Consider the following 8,544-nt stretch of genomic DNA (forward strand, 5'->3'; position numbering starts at 1 on the left):
GAGGGAAAAGTGAATTTGGCTAAAGGCACAGCCAGCCATGGTGAATGAGGCTTGAGAGGCAGACTGGGCCAGACGGTGATGGGGTCCATTCCCAAACCAAACCAAACACAATATCCTCAGCTTTGGACTTCTTTTTCCTTGGAGGCAAAAGCATGAGTCTCACATAAATTACTACAAAGACAACATCAGAGCTGACCTCCCTCCTAGCCATACCTTGCACAGACACTGAGAAGGTTTTTTTTTTTTTTTTTTTGGAAAGTCCTGCTTCCCTGTTTGTTTTGAAAAGTGGATAACCTCCCTGCTCTCCGCCTACACTTGGAATGAATCGAAAGGCAGAATTCAGGAGTCAGCAAGATGCTATTGAAAGATAACTTTGAAGGTGATAAAACCTTGCCGGCATGCATGGGTTAGTGTGAGTGCCAAATGCATCTGACCTGGGACAGTTAAATTGCAAGAGAGTTAGTTTGCAGAGCAGATTGTCTAAGGAGGAAACACTACCACACTCCAGTTTGGAGTTGGAGGGAAGAATGCAAACAAATCCTCAGGTTTTAGATTCTGGATGGTGATGCCCACCAGGTGCCGCGGGAACAACAGCTGTCTCCACCGACCCGGGAACTCATTGTGCCTCAGAAGGGAGGAGTCAGGGCAGGCAGGAGGCCAAAGTGCTCGAGGAAATCCAGAGACGTGGAGACAAAGCTTTCTACTCCTTAAAACCATAATACCATATCTGCACGTGTGCCTACGTGACAACATCCTGAGTGAGAGATGGCTTGAACTCAAGAGGTGAGAAGAGAAACAGCCTTCAAGAGCCACATAAAGAGGGCGGAGGTAAGAGTGAGCCCGAGGATGAGAGTAAGAAGATGTGGGATATTTTTAGCTTTGCCATAAACTTGAGGTTCTTGTAAACTCCTTCTTTTGGGTTTGGGTTTGTCAACTGGACCAAAATAATGAAAAATATGCATGTATCATATATATCGTACATTTCCATATTTCTTTACATAACATATATGATGGTATATATGATATATACCATCATATAGGTGTATATGTCTCAAATATATGATTCCTCTAAGCCCATAACTAAGATGATGATCTTGGCGAGAGGGGTCCAGCTGAAATGTCTCTGGAAGGGAAGATGCTTCTCTAGTTGAACATTGGGAGAGCCAAACCCCACTGATGGAAGTCTGTTTGTCACTCAGGCTTCTAAACCTCTCACTGAGCATCCACTTCTCATCCTGCATTTGGTATCACCTTGATGTGGCCTGAGAGCGATGCCTGGGTGAATATAGACAATGATTGGACTCTTGCAGGTGTTAGGAAGGGGCCATTTTAATCCAGAATTGATGCTGTCCTTAGAGACAGGAAGCAGAGCAGGGATCCCTCTGGCCCCCAGTTCCTCTGTCTTGGTGGCGGAAGCAGGAAGCAGGGCCCAGGGCTTCTTGAGCTTGTGTCTGAAACTGAAGGAGCTCTGGAGAATTCCCAGAGCCCCATCCTCAGCCAAAGCCTGTTCCCTTTGTGTGCCCCCCACTCACATCCTATACCATATGAGCACTCCAAGGGCTGTATCTCTGGCTCCTCCAGAATCCATTACCCTGTTGCCTGGAGGACACCTCTACCTGGATGTCCCTGAGGAGCCTTGAACTTAACAGGTTGAAAACTAAAGTTCCTATCTTTTTCTTTTCCAATTCCCAAACCTATTGTCCTTTCTCAGTCAATGTGACAAAATCTGCCTGGTCACCCAAGAGAGAAGCAGGGAGTCATTCCCAACATCCTTCCTCTATCTCTTCCCCTGGCCTCTGCAAATCTGCCACTGGTAACTGAGACTGGTGTCCCTGGCTCTGGACTCACCTTTACCATCTCCCTGAGAGCAGGAGCCAACAGTTTTCCTGTAAAGCAGCAGCTGGAGAATGCCAGCAGCTTTGCAGAGACAATCTCCATCACCACTACCTAACTCTCCTGCAGCACAGACAGCACACAGGTGAGTGAGCGGGGCTGGGTTCCAATAAGACTTGCCCTTGCAAGAACAGGTTCAGGCCAGAGTTGTCCCATAGGCCATGGTTTGCTGCTCCTGATCTACCTTGGGGTCAAAGTGAATTTCTTAAAAGGCAAATCCAATCCTATCTGCTTTTTGGCTTTAAGGCTTCCCGTTTCCACCCCTGTCTACCTCCACCCTGTGGGATCTGGTCTGTGGACCCTTGTCATCTGCATCTCTATCCTGATGCAGTTCTCACTTCACCCAGTTCTACTTGTCAATTCCATACCTCGGTGCACCTGTCCTTACAGCCTGAAAGGCTGTATGTCTGCCCACCACCAAGCTTCTGGATATGTTGCTTGTCCTCCAAGACTCCACCCTGAGCCCTCCTCTCTTGACTTCATTCATCCCATTATCCATGCATTCATTTAGCATTTATGTATAAGCCACACAGTGAGAGATTTCTATGTGCCAGGAAGAGTTCATAGAAAACATAATGAGGTAAGGGGGGGACATGAGTACCGCTTGACCTGAACGTCACTAGACAGATAGAGCCTTGAGGTATTACCTCCATGTGAGGTCATCCTCAGCATTAAGAGAAGTCATTTATCATACAATTTTCAGTTGATGTCCCATTACTAGTGTCCAAGTTACACTAACGGTAATTCAGTTCTGTGACTAATAGGATAACATAACATTCTACTCTTGATGCATTAATTTGTTATATGCAAACATTTAAAACACAGCATAACTTTTGTAATCTCTTGCTTTGGTTCATTTTTAAACTATACTAGAAGTTTAGAGTAAATGAATATGAGCCCCTCTGCACTTCTAAGTGTCTGTGGAATCATTGGGGAGGGGATTGGAGGTGTTTTGAGCTATTTTATGTGTGTGTGTGTGTGTGTGTATGTGTGGTTTCTTGACAGTCTTCTGAGCAAAACCCTGACACATAAGCTTGCAATCATCAAGATAAAGCAGCGTAGGGCTAGCTATGAAACGGGAGCTTCCATCCACTTTCATTCCACACAGGTTGCCATGCCTCGACAGTTCCTGAGGAAATTCTGAAGAGACCCCGGCTCATAGCTGAAGCTTGGTTTTTGCAAGGTAGATATACAATGGTGACAGAGAAGGACAAGGCATCCCCACTCCTAGAGCTTCCATTACAGTGTGACTAGTGAATAAACAGTGTAGCATGAGCTTTGGCAAGGAAAGACATTGTAAAAGGCAATGTGACATAGAGGGACAGATAGGTTGGGAAGATAGGGCCAGGCTGTGGGCATTTCCACTGGAGATAGAGTGGCCACAGGGTTTTCCTGAGTCGTTCAATCTGCGATCTCACAACACTCATTCAGCTTTCTAATGAAGCCTGTCAAATGCCAGTTGTTATGCATTTGTTTACTCATCTGTCTCTCCTGGGCACTGTGAGCCCCTCATCAGCAGAAACCCTAACTGAATGCTCCGGGGATCCTGAGCCTGGGGAGAATAGCTTCTGCATGGAATCCATTGAGATACTCCCTCCAACTGCAGCTTGTGTCTCCACCACCAACCACAGTAGCAACTTGAGGAAACTGAGGCAGCGGCAGAGGGAACCTCAAAGTTCAGCACACTAGCAAGCCCACTCCAAAGGCCGATGGCTGAAGGAGTCAGTTGATACATGTGCATTACATTTACCTTAGAATTTAAGGGCATCCATCTACCAGTCAATCACCAGTGGGTTTCCCCAGTCATCTAAACATCTGAAAAATAGTCCGGGAGACATTAAACATGCACACGATGTGGCTGAGTCTAGATATTTGTGGTGATACCACTGGATAAAAATAGCCCCTCAATGGCCTGATCCCATAAGGAGGACAAAGCCCCTTCAGTGCGGATGGGGGAAGGGGGTAACTTTTTAATCCTTCTTTTTAAAAAAAATTAAGCCTATTCTTTGTCTTCCAAGCATGAAGGGGATACTGGCTTGCTACAGAACATTTGGAAAAGTACAGAAAATTGCAAAAACCCTCCTAAAAATGCTTTGGCGTACTTCCTTCCAGCCTCTCAATGCTGCTCCTGCTGACAGCAGAGTGGGGAGTAAGTGCAGAGGGGAAACACAGTCTTTTTACTGGTTATTTTATATACAATGAGGTATCAAAGTAGGGCCTGGCCTTTTTGCATATGCTTTTAATTTTATCTGATTATGAAAGAAATATGTTCTAATTTTGGAACTGATAAGAAAGAAGCATCTGTCACCTATATCCCGTCCCTAAGAGATAAAGACTGTTCATGCTGTACATGCATTTCAAAAACCTATTTTCTAGGCAAATCAATATAGGTGAGATCTCGCTGGGCAGTCAGGGTTGCATCCTGAAAAATTATTTTCATATCAGAAATATTCCACCCCCCAACCTCAAAACCTTTTTTGTAAGTGGATGATAACAACAATCCAATCCAATTCTCTGGATGGATAATTTTAAAAATAATTTTTAAGTGGTTTGGCATTTCTAAATTTTTACGACTCTGCCTCTAAACATGGTGGACATTTTCAATACAAGTTTTTGTGTGAGTTTCAAACTGTCCCCATAAGAAAAGGAGAATCTATTTCTATAACAATATATGTCTGTATGTTCAGTATATGATCTTCAAAATATAGGTCATCGGGGAGTATAAGTTGGTACAATGGGTTTGGAAGGCTGCTGGCGTCTGCTCAATTAGCACGAGCTTACCCTTCAACTAGCAATCTCTCTCATAGGTCTATACTCAAGAAATTATTGTCCATGTCCTCAGAAAGAGGGTATGAGAATGTACATAGGGCTGTGGGTGCAGATCAGTGTAGAGGGCTTGTCTAGCTTGTACCAGGCCCTGGGTTCAACTCCCTGTACATACACGTGCACACAAAATAAGGACAATCATGTTTTTAAACTGGAACAACCTGATTTGTCAATAATTTATCAATAGAAAAATAAATAAATAAGTTGTGGCCTATTCACAGAATAACATACCACATTGAGTTCTGAGTGTTAGGGTTCCCTAACCAAATTCATGTATTGAAACTTAATCACCAATGTGATTGTGTTGGGAGGTAGGGCCTTTGGGATTAGTGACCTCGTAAAAGAGGTCCCAGAGTTCTGTCACCCCTTCCACCATGTGTAAAGTGCCATTTATGAGTCTGGAGGCACAACCTTTCCAAACTCCATCTGCTGGCCCCTCATCTTGAACTTCCAGCCTCCAACCTGGGGGCAATGAACTTCTGTTGTTAGAAGTCACTTGGTTTATGGTATTTGGTTATAGGAACCCAACAGATAAGATGCTACATAATTAAGAACAATGAAATATTGCTACATGCAACAAAATGCACAGATATCTCAGAAATTGTTATGCAAAAGGGCACGACACAAGAGCATGAAGACTGTGCGATTCCATTTTTACAAAATTTATAAACAGGGAAAATTGATCATGGTATAAATCAGAACACTGTTCCCTTTTGGATGGGAGTAGGGCAGGAGGGGTTGCTAGAAGCAGTTCTATATTTTGATCTGTGTAGTGATTAGTCTCTATGTGTTCAAATGTGCAAATCTGTGATGCTATATGTTTAAAATTAATGTCGTTAACACACTTTACTATATACAGGTTTTGCAAAAAAAGAAAAAAAGTTCTACCAGTGCCAGTACATTATCTCACTAAAGGAGAACTTCAGTCACTTGTTCACGCGGTGGGCACCCTCTGGGGAGATGTTTGTGGAAAGCAACGTGTTGTAAAGATCATCCTGTTTCCTGCCGCACCTTACCCTCAGAGAGTCTATGGCTTGACAAAGAGAATAAAGTGGGCACCGTTTTCCTCTGTGCCTCGCCCCCTTCTTTTGCTCTATGCCTTAGAGAGTATGGCTGTTTGTGGTCAGGCAGAGTCAGCAGGGATGGCCTGGGGGACTCCTTCACTGGAGGAGTAGGGATGCCAAGATCAGGGACCTGGTTGTCTTCTTCATTCACTGGAGGATACATGCTGAGCCAGTAAACTGGTGCCAGGCCTGGGCCATGTGCACGGATGTACAATACAGGAGCAGAGGGACCTCACACCGATCAGGATGGCTCTTAGCAGAAGACCAGGAAAGGACAAGTATAGACAAGGAGCTTGGGAGATTGGAACCTGGATGCACTGCTGATGGGAGTAAAATGGTGCAGCGCATTGAGCAAGACGTAGGATAGCTCCTCAGCAATTAGAATCACTGTAGGATCCACCAATCCCACTTCACAGCACGTGTGCATACACACACACACACACACACACACACACACATAATAAAGCAGGGGCATGAAGAGATATTTATACACCCATGTTCATTGCATTATTCACAATAGCCAAAAAGTAGGACCAGCCTAAATGTACGCTGATGGATGGATAAATAAAGAAAATGTGGTGTCTATATACAATGGAATATTATGCCACCTTGCAAAGGAAGGAAATAGGGATTCTGTCACATGCTAAAAAATAAAAACATTTTACTAAGGGAAATAAGCCAGTCACAAAAAGACAAAAGATATGATTCTATGTATATGAGGTATAATACCTTGGTGACTACCAGAGTGGTCAAATTCAGAGACAGAAAGAAGAATGGTGGCTGCCAGGGGTTCATGGGAGGAGAGAATGGGGAGGTGATGTTGGATTCAGGGGATGGGAAATGGAGAAGAGCCTCAAGGTCCACCAAGGAGGACCCAAACCCTGAATTTCAATCCCACTGTCCCCTAAACTGCTATGTGTCCATTTCTACTCTGGGTCGCAGTCTTCTTACCTGTAAATGGAAAGGACTGAACTAAAGGACCTCAAAGTTCCTTTTCTGGTGGCCCCTAGTTCATCAGAACTATTTGTTTCCAAATCTTCTTTTAAAAGATGAAAAACTAGAGACAGTTCCTAGGTGTCCTATTCCCTCAGCCTGGTCCTGGGTCTGCCTTTCATCCCTAACATGGACCTGATCCCTAGAAGTGCTTGATTTCCACAGGTCTAGAGAAGCTACCATGATTGCAGGTCCACAGAGGCCACTTCTGAGAGCCCAGGGTCCCCAGTTTTTGCCCAATCTGCGTGGAGCGTCCTGCACATTGCCCATGGCTCCGACAGCCTGTGTGCTCACCACAGAGCCTGGCTTCAGCCTGTATTCCAACACCACCATGCTGAGCTGGCTGAGGGTACTGTATGGAGAGTGTTTTCTACTTGCCAAAACCAGGATAGTTATAATTACAGCAACAGAATTAGAGGTGTTGGGTAGCCTCTCGTTATAGTTTCCATTTCCATTTCCCTAATGCATGTGTCTTTTCCATAGAGGCAGAAACTGAGTCACAGTAAAACTAAGTGCCTTTCTCAAGATCACACAGCTGCTTAGTTGTAAATACAGGGTTCAAACCCAGTTCCCCTTTCCTCCAGTGTTCATGCCTTTAACTGCTCACAGGACCGCTGCTGTGGATCAGAATGCCTGCGGTGCTAGTCTTACGGCCCAGGAACTATTTCCAACAAGTAGTCATCCTTCAGTGGAATGTGGCATTATCCAGGCCTGTGTCAAAGCGTTCATTTAATGGACACTAAAGATGGTCCCTACTTTCAAACATCTCTCAAACTTGGGATCATTGCTTCTCAAACTTAGAGTGAAGAATGAATTTTATTTCTTTAATTTCCAATATGTTACACACTAATATTTTTGTAAACCATAATGAACAATAGATTATCAGAAGAATAAAAGGAAAAAATGTGGACTAAAATTCCAAGTATTTTGTTATTTTGAGGCATTACCAAAAAATCACTCTGTCAATAGCTATAAATGTTTGCTTTCTCCCAATTTTTGCTCTTAAAATGCATCAGTAACAGTGCACAGAAAGCACCACCCACAAATCATGTTGAGGAGCAATGCCCTAAAGAAGAAGAGACATGCTTCGGATTTTGAAGAACAAACGTGATTTGGCGTTGTTAATTTGGAGTGCCCGGCCCTTGCTGTTTCCATCTCTTTTCCCGGGGAATTAGAAACTAAAGCACATAGCGTATTCCAAGGGCATTAAATTTGGCTGCCAAAAGTGTTGTAGAATTAAAAAAGGCATTGGAGCCAGGCAGATCTGGGATTAGATTCCAAAAGCTGTGTCCTAGCTAGAAGACCTTGAGAAGTTCAAATCTTCTCAATGACTTATCACCATCATCATCCCCCAAAACAAGGTTAAAAAGTCCTATCTTACAGGGATGCTGTTAAGATTGAGGGTCACCAGGTATGTATATCACTTCGCTGGACACTCAACTGCTGCAAGTCCCTTCTCTTAAGCTACCAGAGAAATTCCAGACCACGGCAATCTAAAATTGCATCCTCTCTTGATGATTCTTGGATTGGAAGGAGACTTGACTCCTCTTTAGCCTCACCAGCAACAGGTCCTGGTGGGGACAGAGGCGACACTGGGTCAGTGGACACGCCCTGCAACTCTGCCTCTTCCTTTCTGGGCTGCGGCTGCAGGAGGGCCATTCAGACTCAGCAAAGCAAAAAAAATGCTATGAACATGCCATTTTATTGGAAAAAGCTGGACTTTGGAAGAGCCAAACAAGGGATTTTTACAAAACAAATTCAGTGTTTC

The 8,544-nt window shown here is 44.1% G+C and overlaps 1 long non-coding RNA gene across 2 annotated transcripts; it reads left to right on the forward strand.

Moving 5' to 3' along the window:
* The first annotated feature begins 419 nt into the window (after positions 1-419).
* On the forward strand, positions 420-7,614 carry LOC125610672. Of its 2 annotated transcripts, XR_007340667.1 has the most exons (4): positions 420-828; positions 1,712-1,978; positions 3,002-3,076; positions 5,579-7,614. It is a non-coding gene; the product is annotated as an uncharacterized LOC125610672 (long non-coding RNA). The 2 variants fall into 2 exon arrangements; XR_007340666.1 differs by having other exon boundaries at positions 3,002-7,614.
* The last annotated feature ends 930 nt before the right edge of the window (positions 7,615-8,544 follow it).

Source organism: Marmota marmota, unplaced genomic scaffold (assembly GCF_001458135.2).
Source record: "Marmota marmota marmota unplaced genomic scaffold, marMar, whole genome shotgun sequence".
NCBI classification, from domain to species: domain Eukaryota; kingdom Metazoa; phylum Chordata; class Mammalia; order Rodentia; family Sciuridae; genus Marmota; species Marmota marmota.